The sequence below is a fragment of the Stenella coeruleoalba genome (assembly GCF_951394435.1).
Source record: "Stenella coeruleoalba genome assembly, contig: scaffold_118, whole genome shotgun sequence".
Lineage (NCBI taxonomy): Eukaryota > Metazoa > Chordata > Mammalia > Artiodactyla > Delphinidae > Stenella > Stenella coeruleoalba.
The window spans coordinates 380,456-395,096 of record NW_027646071.1 but is presented as its reverse complement, the minus strand read 5'-3'; the positions used below and the strand labels follow the sequence as shown (position 1 = coordinate 395,096).

Genomic DNA, 14,641 nt, shown 5'->3' with positions numbered 1-14,641 from the left:
CATTGAAAGCATAGGAAAAGAGGCAGAACGTCCACAATGATGCACTTGGCCAAAAAGGGCGTATGCGTTTTTTCCTGAATATATTCAGGAAAAAACGCATACGCACTTTTTGGCCAACCAAGCAAGCTTGCAAAGGAAATCTGCACTACAATGAAGTCTCACTTCCCCCCGTCAAAAGGGCCATCTGAAAAAAGTGTAAAATCCAGAAAGGCAGGACAGGCCATGGAGAACTGGGAGCCTTGTTATGCTGATGGGCGGGATGTAAATTGCGAACAACCACTCGGGAGAAGTGTATGGTGTTTCCTGAAACATCTAAAAAACAAAGCAACAGAGCCTAGGGCACTGCCACTTATGGTCCTATAGCTTAGGGAAATTAAAATCAAAAAGACACAGCCACCCCAAAGTTTGGGACGCCTCTGTTTACAAGAACCTCCTTTACAGTACAAGTTCAACATCGCAGAAAGTGAAAAATGGATAAAGAACTTGTGGTACTTACGTACAATGCAGTATCACTCAGCAATGAAATCTATGTCATCAGGCCCGTAGCAGCATAATGAGTAGATTCAGGTACGATGATTCTAACTGAAATAAGTCACACAGAAAAAGAAACATCATAAGATATCACTAATACACGGAATGTAAACTTGGCTACACAGGAACTGAATTCCAAAACAGAACAGGTTCTCAAATTTAGAAAACCAACTTATGCTTGCTTAAGGGGAAAGGTGAGTTGGGTTGCTGCATAAAACCAGAGATTGAAATGAGCACAGATAAAGTTCCTTAAGCCAAATATGGAATAGACAAGAGCTACTCCTTGCTCAACGAAATGGACTCAACACCGCATATTAAACGCCTGAGAATGTACCTGACTAGTAAGTATCTTAAAACCTATGGATTGCTATGTCTCTGAAAGAGAATCAAGCATGTGTACAGGGGCATAAACGCAGCAGTGATATGATTGGAGAGGTTCGGTGAGCAAATGAAGACCCTTTGAAGTCATATTGCATGGTACCCATTCCACGGGTTTCAACTACCCAGGTTTTAGGTATTCTTCCTTCAGCTAAAAGATGCATGTGGATCCCAGAGTATGATCAACCATGTGATCGGGAGACGTGTTCAAATATGTCTCAGTTTTCCTCCCCTGGTACTCGAGTGCAACATTCCAGACGCTTTACTAACACTCTACCCACTTGGAGAGTCAGCGCCTTTAACCTCCTGTTTGGCACAGTTTGCAATTTCTGCGGAAGATGAACAGGAATAGCGAGAACCAATGAGAGGCTAGCTGGAGGTGTCTGGACGGGCAAATTTAACTCTCATTTCCCACCAGGAAGAGGAAATAACGAAAGGCTCAGAATGCCGGGCCGGAACCAGATTAGGGCCTGAAGCCATCCTGCGGTGTTGCGGCCAGGTCACAAGAAAGCGAGTTGAAGAAAGGAGCTCAGGGGCACTGTAATTCACAAACCTGCAGAGTTATAAATGACAGCTATCGTCGAAAAATAGACTGAAGTAAGGCTGCCAAGAGGACTTGAAAGCGGGGCAGAATTGCAGGAAACCGATTTCAGGAGGTAGACTGGAATTGCATTGAAAGCATAGGAAAAGAGGCAGAACGTCCACAATGATGCACTTGGCCAAAAAGGGCGTATGCGTTTTTTCCTGAATATATTCAGGAAAAAACGCATACGCCCTTTTTGGCCAACCAAGCAAGCTTGCAAAGGAAATCTGCACTACAATGAAGTCTCACTTCCCCCCGGTCAAAAGGGCCATCTGAAAAAAGTGTAAAATCCAGAAAGGCAGGACAGGCCATGGAGAACTGGGAGCCTTGTTATGCTGATGGGCGGGATGTAAATTGCCAACAACCACTCGGGAGAAGTGTATGGTGTTTCCTGAAACATCTAAAAAACAAAGCAACAGAGCCTAGGGCACTGCCACTTATGGTCCTATAGCTTAGGGAAATTAAAATCAAAAAGACACAGCCACCCCAAAGTTTGGGACGCCTCTGTTTACAAGAACCTCATTTACAGTACAAGTTCAACATCGCAGAAAGTGAAAAATGGATAAAGAAGTTGTGGTATTTCCTTACAAAGCAATATCAATCAGCAATGAAATCTGTGTCATCAGGCCCTTAGCAGCACAATGAGTGGATTCAGGTATGATGATTCTAACTGAAATAAGTCACACAGAAAAAGAAACATCATAAGATATCAGTAATACACGGAATGTAAACTTGGCTACACAGGAACTGAATTACAGAACAGAACAGGGTCTCAAATTTCGAACACCAACTTATGCTTGCTTAAGGGGAAAGGTGAGTTGGGGTGCTGCATAAAACCAGAGATTGAAATGAGCACAGATAAAGTTCCTTAAGCCAAATATGGAATAGACAAGAGCTACTCCTTGCTCAACGAAATGGACTCAACACCGCATATTAAACGCCTAAGAATGTACCTGACTAGTAAGTATCTTAAAACCTATAGATTGCTATGTCTCCGAAAGAGAATGAAGCATGTGTACAGGGGCATAAACGCAGCAGTGATAGGATTGGAGAGGTTCGGTGAGCAAATGAAGACCCTTTGAAGTCATATTGCATGGTACCCATTCCACGGGTTTCAACTACCCAGGTTTTAGGTATTCTTCCTTCAGCTAAAACATGCATGTGGAACCCAGAGTATGATCAACCATGTGATCGGGAGACGTGTTCAAATATGTCTCAGTTTTCCTCCCCTGCTACTCGGGTGCAACATTCCAGACGCTTTACTAACACTCTCCCCACTTGGAGAGTCAGCACCTTTAACCTCCTGTTTGGCCCAGTTTGCAATTTCTGCGGAAGATGAACAGGAATAGCGAGAACCAATGAGAGGCTAGCTGGAGGTGTCTGGACGGGCAAATTTAACTCTCATTTCCCACCAGGAGGAGGAAATAACCAAAGGCTCAGCGTTCCGTGCCGGAACCAGATTAGGGCCTGAAGCCATCCTGCGGTGTTGCGGCCAGGTCACAAGAAAGCGAGTTGAAGAAAGGAGCTCAGGGGCACTGTAATTCACAAACCTGCAGAGTTATAAATGACAGCTATCGTCCAAAAATAGACTGAAGTAAGGCTGCCAAGAGGACTTGAAAGCGGGGCAGAATTGCAGGAAACCGATTTCAGGAGGTAGACTGGAATTGCATTGAAAGCATAGGAAAAGAGGCAGAACGTCCACAATGATGCACTTGGCCAAAAAGGGCGTATGCGTTTTTTCCTGAATATATTCAGGAAAAAACGCATACGCCCTTTTTGGCCAACCAAGCAAGCTTGCAAAGGAAATCTGCACTTCAATGAAGTCTCACTTCCCCCCGGTCAAAAGGGCCATCTGAAAAAAGTGTAAAATCCAGAAAGGCAACAGGCCATTGAGAACTGGGAGCCTTGTTATGCTGATGGGCGGGATGTAAATTGCCAACAGACACTTGGGAGAAGTGTATGGTGTTTCCTGAAACATCTAAGAAACAAAGCAACAGAACCTAGGGCACTTCCACTTATGGTCTTATAGCTTAGGGAAATTACAATCAAAAAGACACAGCCACCCCAAAGTTTGGGACGCCTCTGTTTACAAGAACCTCGTTTACAGTACAAGTTCAACATCGCAGAAAGTGAAAAATGGATAAAGAACTTGTGGTATTTACTTACAAAGCAATATCACTCAGCAATGAAATCTATGTCATCAGGCCCGTAGCAGCATAATGAGTGGATTCAGGTACGATGATTCTAACTGAAATAAGTCACACAGAAAAAGAAACATCATAAGATATCAGTAATACACGGAATGTAAACTTGGCTACACAGGAACTGAATTACAGAACAGAACAGGGTCTCAAATTTAGAAAACCAACTTATGCTTGCTTAAGGGTAAAGGTGAGTTGGGGTGCTGCATAAAACCAGAGATTGAAATGAGCACAGATAAAGTTCCTTAAGTCAAATATGGAATAGACAAGAGCTACTCCTTGCTCAACGAAATGGACTCAACACCGCATATTAAACGCCTAAGAATGTACCTGACTAGTAAGTATCGTAAAACCTATGGATTGCTATGTCTCCAAAAGAGAATCAAGCATGTGTACAGGGGCATAAACGCAGCAGTGATAGGACTGGAGAGGTTCGGTGAGCAAATGAAGACCCTTTGAAGTCATATTGCATGGTACCCATTCCACGGGTCTCAACTCTCCAGGTTTAAGGTATTCTTCCTTCAGCTAAAACATGCATGTGGAACCCAAGTATGATCAACCATGTGAACGGGAGACGTGTTCAAATATGTCTCAGTTTTCCTCCCCTGGTACTCGGGTGCAACATTCCAGACGCTTTACTAACACTCTCCCGACTTGGAGAGTCAGTCCCTTTAACCTCCTGTTTGGCCCAGTTTGCAATTTCTGCGGAAGATGAACAGGAATAGCGAGAACCAATGGAGACTAGCTGGAGGTGTCTGGACGGGCAAATTTAACTCTCATTTCCTACCAGGAAGAGGAATTAACCAAAGGCTCAGCGTGCCATGCCAGAACCAGATTAGGGCCTGAAGCCATCCTGCGGTCTTGCAGCCAGCTCAAAAGAAAGCGAGTTGAAGAAAGGAGCTCAGGGGCACTGTAATTCACAAACCTGCAGAGTTATAAATGACAGCTATCGTCCAAAAATAGACTGAAGTAAGGCTGCCAAGAGGACTTGAAAGCGGGGCAGCATTGCAGGAAACCGATTTCAGGAGGTAGACTGGAATTGCATTGAAAGCATAGGAAAAGAGGCAGAACGTCCACAATGATGCACTTGGCCAAAAAGGGCGTATGCGTTTTTTCCTGAATATATTCAGGAAAAAACGCATACGCCCTTTTTGGCCAACCAAGCAAGCTTGCAAAGGAAATCTGCACTACAATGAAGTCTCACTTCCCCCCGGTCAAAAGGGCCATCTGAAAAAAGTGTAAAATCCAGAAAGGCAGGACAGGCCATGGAGAACTGGGAGCCTTGTTATGCTGATGGGCGGGATGTAAATTGCCAACAACCACTCGGGAGAAGTGTATGGTGTTTCCTGAAACATCTAAAAAACAAAGCAACAGAACCTAGGGCACTTCCACTTATGGTCCTATAGCTTAGGGAAATTAAAATCAAAAAGACACAGCCACCCCAAAGTTTGGAACGGCTCTGTTTACAAGAACCTCGTTTACAGTACAAGTTCAACATCGCAGAAAGTGAAAAATGGATAAAGAAGTTGTGGTATTTACTTACAAAGCAATATCACTCAGCAATGAAATCTGTGTCATCAGGCCCTTAGCAGCACAATGAGTGGATTCAGGTATGATGATTCTAACTGAAGTAAGTCACACAGAAAAAGAAACATCATAAGATATCAGTAATACACGGAATGTAAACTTGGCTACACAGGAACTGAATTACAGAACAGAACAGGGTCTCAAATTTAGAAAAACAACTTATGCTTGCTTAAGGGGAAAGGTGAGTTGGGTGCTGCATAAAACCAGAGATTGAAATGAGCACAGATAAAGTTCCTTAAGCCAAATATGGAATAGACAAGAGCTACTCCTTGCTCAACGAAATGGACTCAACACCGCATATTAAACACCTAAGAATGTACCTGACTTGTAAGTATCTTAAAACCTATGGATTGCTATGTCTCCAAAAGAGAATCAAGCATGTGTACAGGGGCATAAACGCAGCAGTGATAGGATTGGAGAGGTTCGGTGAGCAAATGAAGACCCTTTGAAGTCATATTGCATGGTACCCATTCCACGGGTTTCAACTACCCAGGTTAAAGGTATTCTTCCTTCAGCTAAAACATGCATGTGGAACCTAGAGTATGATCAACCATGTGATCGGGAGACGTGTTCAAATATGTCTCAGTTTTCGTACCCTGGTACTCGGGTGCAACATTCCAGATGCTTTACTAACACTCTCCCTACTTGGAGAGTCAGTGCCTTTAACCTCCTGTTTGCCCCAGTTTGCAATTTCTGCGGAAGATGAACAGGAATAGCGAGAACCAATGAGAGACTAGCTGGAGGTGTCTGGACGGGCAAATTTAACTCTCATTTCCCACCAGGAAGAGGAATTAACCAAAGGCTCAGCGTGCCGTGCCGGAACAAGATTAGGGCCTGAAGCCATCCTGCGGTGTTGCGGCCAGCACACAAGAAAGCGAGTTGAAGAAAGGAGCTCAGGGGCACTGTAATTCACAAACCTGCAGAGTTATAAATGACAGCTATCGTCCAAAAATATACTGAAGTAAGGCTGCCAAGAGGACTTGAAAGCGGGGCAGAATTGCAGGAAACCGATTTCAGGAGGTAGACTGGAATTGCATTGAAAGCATAGGAAAAGAGGCAGAACGTCCACAATGATGCACTTGGCCAAAAAGGGCGTATGCGTTTTTTCCTGAATATATTCAGGAAAAAACGCATACGCCCTTTTTGGCCAACCAAGCAAGCTTGCAAAGGAAATCTGCACTACAATGAAGTCTCACTTCCCCCCGGTCCAAAGGGCCATCTGAAAAAAGTGTAAAATCCAGAAAGGCAGGACAGGCCATGGAGAACTGGGAGCCTTGTTATGCTGATGGGCGGGATGTAAATTGCCAACAACCACTCGGGAGAAGTGTATGGTGTTTCCTGAAACATCTAAAAAACAAAGCAACAGAGCCTAGGGCACTGCCACTTATGGTCCTATAGCGTAGGGAAATTAAAATCAAAAAGACACAGCCACCCCAAAGTTTGGAATGGCTCTGTTTACAAGAACCTCATTTACAGTACAAGTTCAACATCGCAGAAAGTGAAAAATGGATAAAGAAGTTGTGGTATTTACTTACAAAGCAATATCACTCAGCAATGAAATCTGTGTCATCAGGCCAGTAGCAGCACAATGAGTGGATTCAGGTATGATGATTCTAACTGAAATAAGTCACACAGAAAAGAAACATCATAAGATATCAGTAATACATGGAATTAAACTTGGCTACACAGGAACTGAATTACAGAACAGAACAGGGTCTCAAATTTAGAAAACCAACTTATGCTTGCTTAAGGGTAAAGGTGAGTTGGGGTGCTGCATAAAACCAGAGATTGAAATGAGCACAGATAAAGTTCCTTAAGTCAAATATGGAATAGACAAGAGCTACTCCTTGCTCAACGAAATGGACTCAACACCGCATATTAAACGCCTAAGAATGTACCTGACTAGTAAGTATCATAAAACCTATGGATTGCTATGTCTCCAAAAGAGAATCAAGCATGTGTACAGGGGCATAAACGCAGCAGTGATAGGATTGGAGAGGTTCGGTGAGCAAATGAAGACCCTTTGAAGTCATATTGCATGGTACCCATTACACTAGTCTCAACTCTCCAGGTTTAAGGTATTCTTCCTTCAGCTAAAACATGCATGTGGAACCCAAGTATGATCAACCATGTGAACGGGAGACGTGTTCAAATATGTCTCAGTTTTCCTCCCCTGGTACTCGGGTGCAACATTCCAGACGCTTTACTAACACTCTCCCCACTTGGAGAGTCAGCGCCTTTAACCTCCTGTTTGGCCCAGTTTGCAATTTCTGCGGAAGATGAACAGGAATACCGAGAACCAATGAGAGGCTAGCTGGAGGTGTCTGGACGGGCCAATTTAACTCTCATTTCCCACCAGGAAGAGGAATTAAACAAAGGCTCAGCGTTCCGTGACGGAACCAGATTAGGGCCTGAAGCCATCCTGCGGTGTTGCAGCTAGCTCACAAGAAAGCGAGTTGAAGAAAGGAGCTCAGGGGCACGGTAATTCACAAACCTGTAGAGTCATAAATGACAGCTATCGTCCAAAAATATACTGAAGTAAGGCTGCCAAGAGGACTTGAAAGCGGGGCAGAATTGCAGGAAACCGATTTCAGGAGGTAGACTGGAATTGCATTGAAAGCATAGGAAAAGAGGCAGAACGTCCACAATGATGCACTTGACCAAAAAGGGCGTATGCGTTTTTTCCTGAATATATTCAGGAAAAAACGCATACGCCCTTTTTGGCCAACCAAGCAAGCTTGCAAAGGAAATCTGCACTACAATGAAGTCTCACTTCCCCCCCGGTCAAAAGGGCCATCTGAAAAAAGTGTAAAATCCAGAAAGGCAGGACAGGCCATGGAGAACTGGGAGCCTTGTTATGCTGATGGGCGGGATGTAAATTGCCAACAGACACTCGGGAGAAGTGTATGGTGTTTCCTGAAACATCTAAAAAACAAAGCAACAGAACCTAGGGCACTTCCACTTATGGTCCTATAGCTTAGGGAAATTAAAATCAAAAAGACACAGCCACCCCAAAGTTTGGAACGGCTCTGTTTACAAGAACCTCGTTTACAGTACAAGTTCAACATTGCAGAAAGTGAAAAATGGATAAAGAAGTTGTGGTATTTAGTTACAAAGCAATATCACTCAGCAATGAAATCTGTGTCATCAGGCCCTTAGCAGCACAATGAGTGGATTCAGGTATGATGATTCTAACTGAAATAAGTCACACAGAAAAAGAAACATCATAAGATATCAGTAATACACGGAATGTAAACTTGGCTACACAGGAACTGAATTACAGAACAGAACAGGGTCTCAAATTTAGAAAACCAACTTATTCTTGCTTAAGAGTAAAGGTGAGTTGGGGTGCTGCATAAAACCAGAGATTGAAATGAGCACAGATAAAGTTCCTTAAGCCAAATATGGAATAGACAAGAGCTACTCCTTGCTCAAAGAAATGGACTCAACACCCCATATTAGACGCCTAAGAATGTACCTGACTAGTAAGAGACCCTTTGAAGTCATATTGCATGGTACCCATTACACGGGTCTCAACTCTCCAGGTTTAAGGTATTCTTCCTTCAGCTAAAACATGCATGTGGAACCCAAGTATGATCAACCATGTGAACGGGAGACGTGTTCAAATATGTCTCAGTTTTCCTCCCCTGGTACTCGGGTGCAACATTCCAGACGCTTTACTAACACTCTCCCCACTTGGAGAGTCAGCGCCTTTAACCTCCTGTTTGGCCCAGTTTGCAATTTCTGTGGAAGATGAACAGGAATAGCGAGAACCAATGAGAGGCTAGCTGGAGGTGTCTGGACGGGCAAATTTAACTCTCATTTCCCACCAGGAAGAGGAAATAACCAAAGGCTCAGCGTGCCGTACCGGAACCAGATTAGGGCCTGAAGCCATCCTGCGGTGTTGCGGCCAGCTCAAAAGAAAGCGAGTTGAAGAAAGGAGCTCAGGGGCACTGTAATTCACAAACCTGCAGAGTTATAAATGACAGCTATCGTCCAAAAATAGACTGAAGTAAGGCTGCCAAGAGGACTTGAAAGCGGGGCAGAATTGCAGGAAACCGATTTCAGGAGGTAGACTGGAATTGCATTGAAAGCATAGGAAAAGAGGCAGAACGTCCACAATGATGCACTTGGCCAAAAAGGGCGTATGCGTTTTTTCCTGAATATATTCAGGAAAAAACGCATACGCCCTTTTTGGCCAACCAAGCAAGCTTGCAAAGGAAATCTGCACTACAATGAAGTCTCACTTCCCCCCGGTCAAAAGGGCCATCTGAAAAAAGTATAAAATCCAGAAAGGCAGGACAGGCCATGGAGAACTGGGAGCCTTGTTATGCTGAAGGGCGGGATGTAAATTGCCAACAACCACTCGGGAGAAGTGTATGGTGTTTCCTGAAACATCTAAGAAACAAAGCAACAGCACCTAGGGCACTTCCACTTATGGTCCTATAGCTTAGGGAAATTAAAATCAAAAAGACACAGCCACCCCAAAGTTTGGAACGGCTCTGTTTACAAGAACCTCATTTACAGTACAAGTTCAACATCGCAGAAAGTGAAAAATGGATAAAGAAGTTGTGGTATTTACTTACAATGCAGTATCACTCAGCAATGAAATCTGTGTCATCAGGCCCTTAGCAGCACAATGAGTGGATTCAGGTATGATGATTCTAACTGAAATAAGTCACACAGAAAATGAAACATCATAAGATATCAGTAATACACGGAATGTAAACTTGGCTACACAGGAACTGAATTACAGAACAGAACAGGGTCTCAAATTTAGAAAAACAACTTATGCTTGCTTAAGGGTAAAGGTGAGTTGGGGTGCTGCATAAAACCAGAGATTGAAATGAGCACAGATAAAGTTCCTTAAGCCAAATATGGAATAGACAAGAGCTACTCCTTGCTCAACGAAATGGACTCAACACCGCATATTAAACGCCTAAGAATGTACCTGACTTGTAAGTATCTTAAAACCTATGGATTGCTATGTCTCCAAAAGAGAATCAAGCATGTGTACAGGGGCATAAACGCAGCAGTGATAGGATTGGAGAGGTTCGGTGAGCAAATGAAGACCCTTTGAAGTCATATTGCATGGTACCCATTCCACGGGTTTCAACTACCCAGGTTTAAGGTATTCTTCCTTCAGCTAAAACATGCATGTGGAACCTAGAGTATGATCAACCATGTGATCAGGAGACGTGTTCAAATATGTCTCAGTTTTCCTCCCCTGGTACTCGGGTGCAACATTCCAGACGCTTTACTAACACTCTCCCCACTTGGAGAGTCAGTCCCTTTAACCTCCTGTTTGGCCCAGTTTGCAATTTCTGCGGAAGATGAACAGGAATAGCGAGAACCAATGAGAGGCTAGCTGGAGGTGTCTGGATGGGCAAATTTAACTCTCATTTCCCACCAGGAAGAGGAATTAACCAAAGGCTCAGAATGCCGGGCCGGAACAAGATTAGGGCCTGAAGCCATCCTGTGGTGTTGCGGCCAGGTCACAAGAAAGCGAGTTGAAGAAAGGAGCTCAGGGGCACTGTAATTCACAAACCTGCAGAGTTATAAATGACAGCTATCGTCCAAAAATAGACTGAAGTAAGGCTGCCAAGAGGACTTGAAAGCGGGGCAGAATTGCAGGAAACCGATTTCAGGAGGTAGACTGGAATTGCATTGAAAGCATAGGAAAAGAGGCAGAACGTCCACAATGATGCACTTGGCCAAAAAGGGCGTATGCGTTTTTTCCTGAATATATTCAGGAAAAAACGCATACGCCCTTTTTGGCCAACCAAGCAAGCTTGCAAAGGAAATCTGCACTACAATGAAGTCTCACTTCCCCCCGTCAAAAGGGCCATCTGAAAAAAGTGTAAAATCCAGAAAGGCAGGACAGGCCATGGAGAACTGGGAGCCTTGTTATGCTGATGGGCGGGATGTAAATTGCGAACAACCACTCGGGAGAAGTGTATGGTGTTTCCTGAAACATCTAAAAAACAAAGCAACAGAGCCTAGGGCACTGCCACTTATGGTCCTATAGCTTAGGGAAATTAAAATCAAAAAGACACAGCCACCCCAAAGTTTGGGACGCCTCTGTTTACAAGAACCTCATTTACAGTACAAGTTCAACATCGCAGAAAGTGAAAAATGGATAAAGAACTTGTGGTACTTACGTACAATGCAGTATCACTCAGCAATGAAATCTATGTCATCAGGCCCGTAGCAGCATAATGAGTAGATTCAGGTACGATGATTCTAACTGAAATAAGTCACACAGAAAAAGAAACATCATAAGATATCACTAATACACGGAATGTAAACTTGGCTACACAGGAACTGAATTCCAAAACAGAACAGGTTCTCAAATTTAGAAAACCAACTTATGCTTGCTTAAGGGGAAAGGTGAGTTGGGTTGCTGCATAAAACCAGAGATTGAAATGAGCACAGATAAAGTTCCTTAAGCCAAATATGGAATAGACAAGAGCTACTCCTTGCTCAACGAAATGGACTCAACACCGCATATTAAACGCCTAAGAATGTACCTGACTAGTAAGTATCTTAAAATCTATGGATTGCTATGTCTCTGAAAGAGAATCAAGCATGTGTACAGGGGCATAAACGCAGCAGTGATATGATTGGAGAGGTTCGGTGAGCAAATGAAGACCCTTTGAAGTCATATTGCATGGTACCCATTCCACGGGTCTTAACTCTCTAGGTTTAAGGTATTCTTCCTTCAGCTAAAACATGCATGTGGAACCCAAGTATGATCAACCATGTGAACGGGAGACGTGTTCAAATATGTCTCAGTTTTCCTCCCCTGGTACTCGGGTGCAACATTCCAGACGCTTTACTAACACTCTCCCCACTTGGAGAGTCAGCGCCTTTAACCTCCTGTTTGGCCCAGTTTGCAATTTCTGCGGAAGATGAACAGGAATACCGAGAACCAATGAGAGGCTAGCTGGAGGTGTCTGGACGGGCCAATTTAACTCTCATTTCCCACCAGGAAGAGGAATTAAACAAAGGCTCAGCGTTCCGTGACGGAACCAGATTAGGGCCTGAAGCCATCCTGCGGTGTTGCAGCTAGCTCACAAGAAAGCGAGTTGAAGAAAGGAGCTCAGGGGCACTGTAATTCACAAACCTGTAGAGTCATAAATGACAGCTATCGTCCAAAAATATACTGAAGTAAGGCTGCCAAGAGGACTTGAAAGCGGGGCAGAATTGCAGGAAACCGATTTCAGGAGGTAGACTGGAATTGCATTGAAAGCATAGGAAAAGAGGCAGAACGTCCACAATGATGCACTTGACCAAAAAGGGCATATGCGTTTTTTCCTGAATATATTCAGGAAAAAACGCATACGCACTTTTTGGCCAACCAAGCAAGCTTGCAAAGGAAATCTGCACTACAATGAAGTCTCACTTCCCCCCGGTCAAAAGGGCCATCTGAAAAAAGTGTAAAATCCAGAAAGGCAGGACAGGCCATGGAGAACTGGGAGCCTTGTTATGCTGATGGGCGGGATGTAAATTGCCAACAACCACTCGGGAGAAGTGTATGGTGTTTCCTGAAACATCTAAAAAACAAAGCAACAGAGCCTAGGGCACTGCCACTTATGGTCCTATAGCTTAGGGAAATTAAAATCAAAAAGACACAGCCACCCCAAAGTTTGGGACGCCTCTGTTTACAAGAACCTCATTTACAGTACAAGTTCAACATCGCAGAAAGTGAAAAATGGATAAAGAAGTTGTGGTATTTCCTTACAAAGCAATATCACTCAGCAATGAAATCTGTGTCATCAGGCCCTTAGCAGCACAATGAGTGGATTCAGGTATGATGATTCTAACTGAAATAAGTCACACAGAAAAAGAAACATCATAAGATATCAGTAATACACGGAATGTAAACTTGGCTACACAGGAACTGAATTACAGAACAGAACAGGGTCTCAAATTTCGAACACCAACTTATGCTTGCTTAAGGGGAAAGGTGAGTTGGGGTGCTGCATAAAACCAGAGATTGAAATGAGCACAGATAAAGTTCCTTAAGCCAAATATGGAATAGACAAGAGCTACTCCTTGCTCAACGAAATGGACTCAACACCGCATATTAAACGCCTAAGAATGTACCTGACTAGTAAGTATCTTAAAACCTATAGATTGCTATGTCTCCGAAAGAGAATGAAGCATGTGTACAGGGGCATAAACGCAGCAGTGATAGGATTGGAGAGGTTCGGTGAGCAAATGAAGACCCTTTGAAGTCATATTGCATGGTACCCATTCCACGGGTTTCAACTACCCAGGTTTTAGGTATTCTTCCTTCAGCTAAAACATGCATGTGGAACCCAGAGTATGATCCACCATGTGATCGGGAGACGTGTTCAAATATGTCTCAGTTTTCCTCCCCTGCTACTCGGGTGCAACATTCCAGACGCTTTACTAACACTCTCCCCACTTGGAGAGTCAGCACCTTTAACCTCCTGTTTGGCCCAGTTTGCAATTTCTGCGGAAGATGAACAGGAATAGCGAGAACCAATGAGAGGCTAGCTGGAGGTGTCTGGACGGGCAAATTTAACTCTCATTTCCCACCAGGAGGAGGAAATAACCAAAGGCTCAGCGTTCCGTGCCGGAACCAGATTAGGGCCTGAAGCCATCCTGCGGTGTTGCGGCCAGGTCACAAGAAAGCGAGTTGAAGAAAGGAGCTCAGGGGCACTGTAATTCACAAACCTGCAGAGTTATAAATGACAGCTATCGTCCAAAAATAGACTGAAGTAAGGCTGCCAAGAGGACTTGAAAGCGGGGCAGAATTGCAGGAAACCGATTTCAGGAGGTAGACTGGAATTGCATTGAAAGCATAGGAAAAGAGGCAGAACGTCCACAATGATGCACTTGGCCAAAAAGGGCGTATGCGTTTTTTCCTGAATATATTCAGGAAAAAACGCATACGCCCTTTTTGGCCAACCAAGCAAGCTTGCAAAGGAAATCTGCACTACAATGAAGTCTCACTTCCCCCCGGTCAAAAGGGCCATCTGAAAAAAGTGTAAAATCCAGAAAGGCAGGACAGGCCATGGAGAACTGGGAGCCTTGTTATGCTGATGGGCGGGACGTAAATTGCCAACAACCACTCGGGAGAAGTGTATAGTGTTTCCAGAAACATCTAAAAAACAAAGCAACAGACCCTAGGGCACTTTCACTTATGGTCCTATAGCTTAGGGAAATTAAATCAAAAAGACACAGCCACCCCAAAGTTTGGGACGCCTCCGTTTACAAGAATCTCGTTTACCGTACAAGTTCAATATCACAGAAAGTGAAAAATGGATAAAGAAGTTGTGGTATTTACTTACAAAGCAATATCACTCAGCAATGAAATCTGTGTCATCAG

General features: G+C 43.8%; 1 long non-coding RNA gene across 40 annotated transcripts in view; it reads right to left on the bottom strand.

Moving 5' to 3' along the window:
- LOC307181360 overlaps positions 1-14,641 on the bottom strand; it is a 968,012-nt gene that overhangs the window by 582,620 nt on the left and 370,751 nt on the right. The window contains exon 1 of one of the 40 annotated variants that reach the window (XR_013826561.1): positions 3,655-3,729. The exons of the other annotated variants lie outside the window; for them this stretch is intronic. This is a non-coding gene — a long non-coding RNA (uncharacterized lncRNA). Of the gene's footprint in view, positions 1-3,654; positions 3,730-14,641 lie in introns of those variants that run through there. 40 annotated transcript variants of the gene reach the window in all.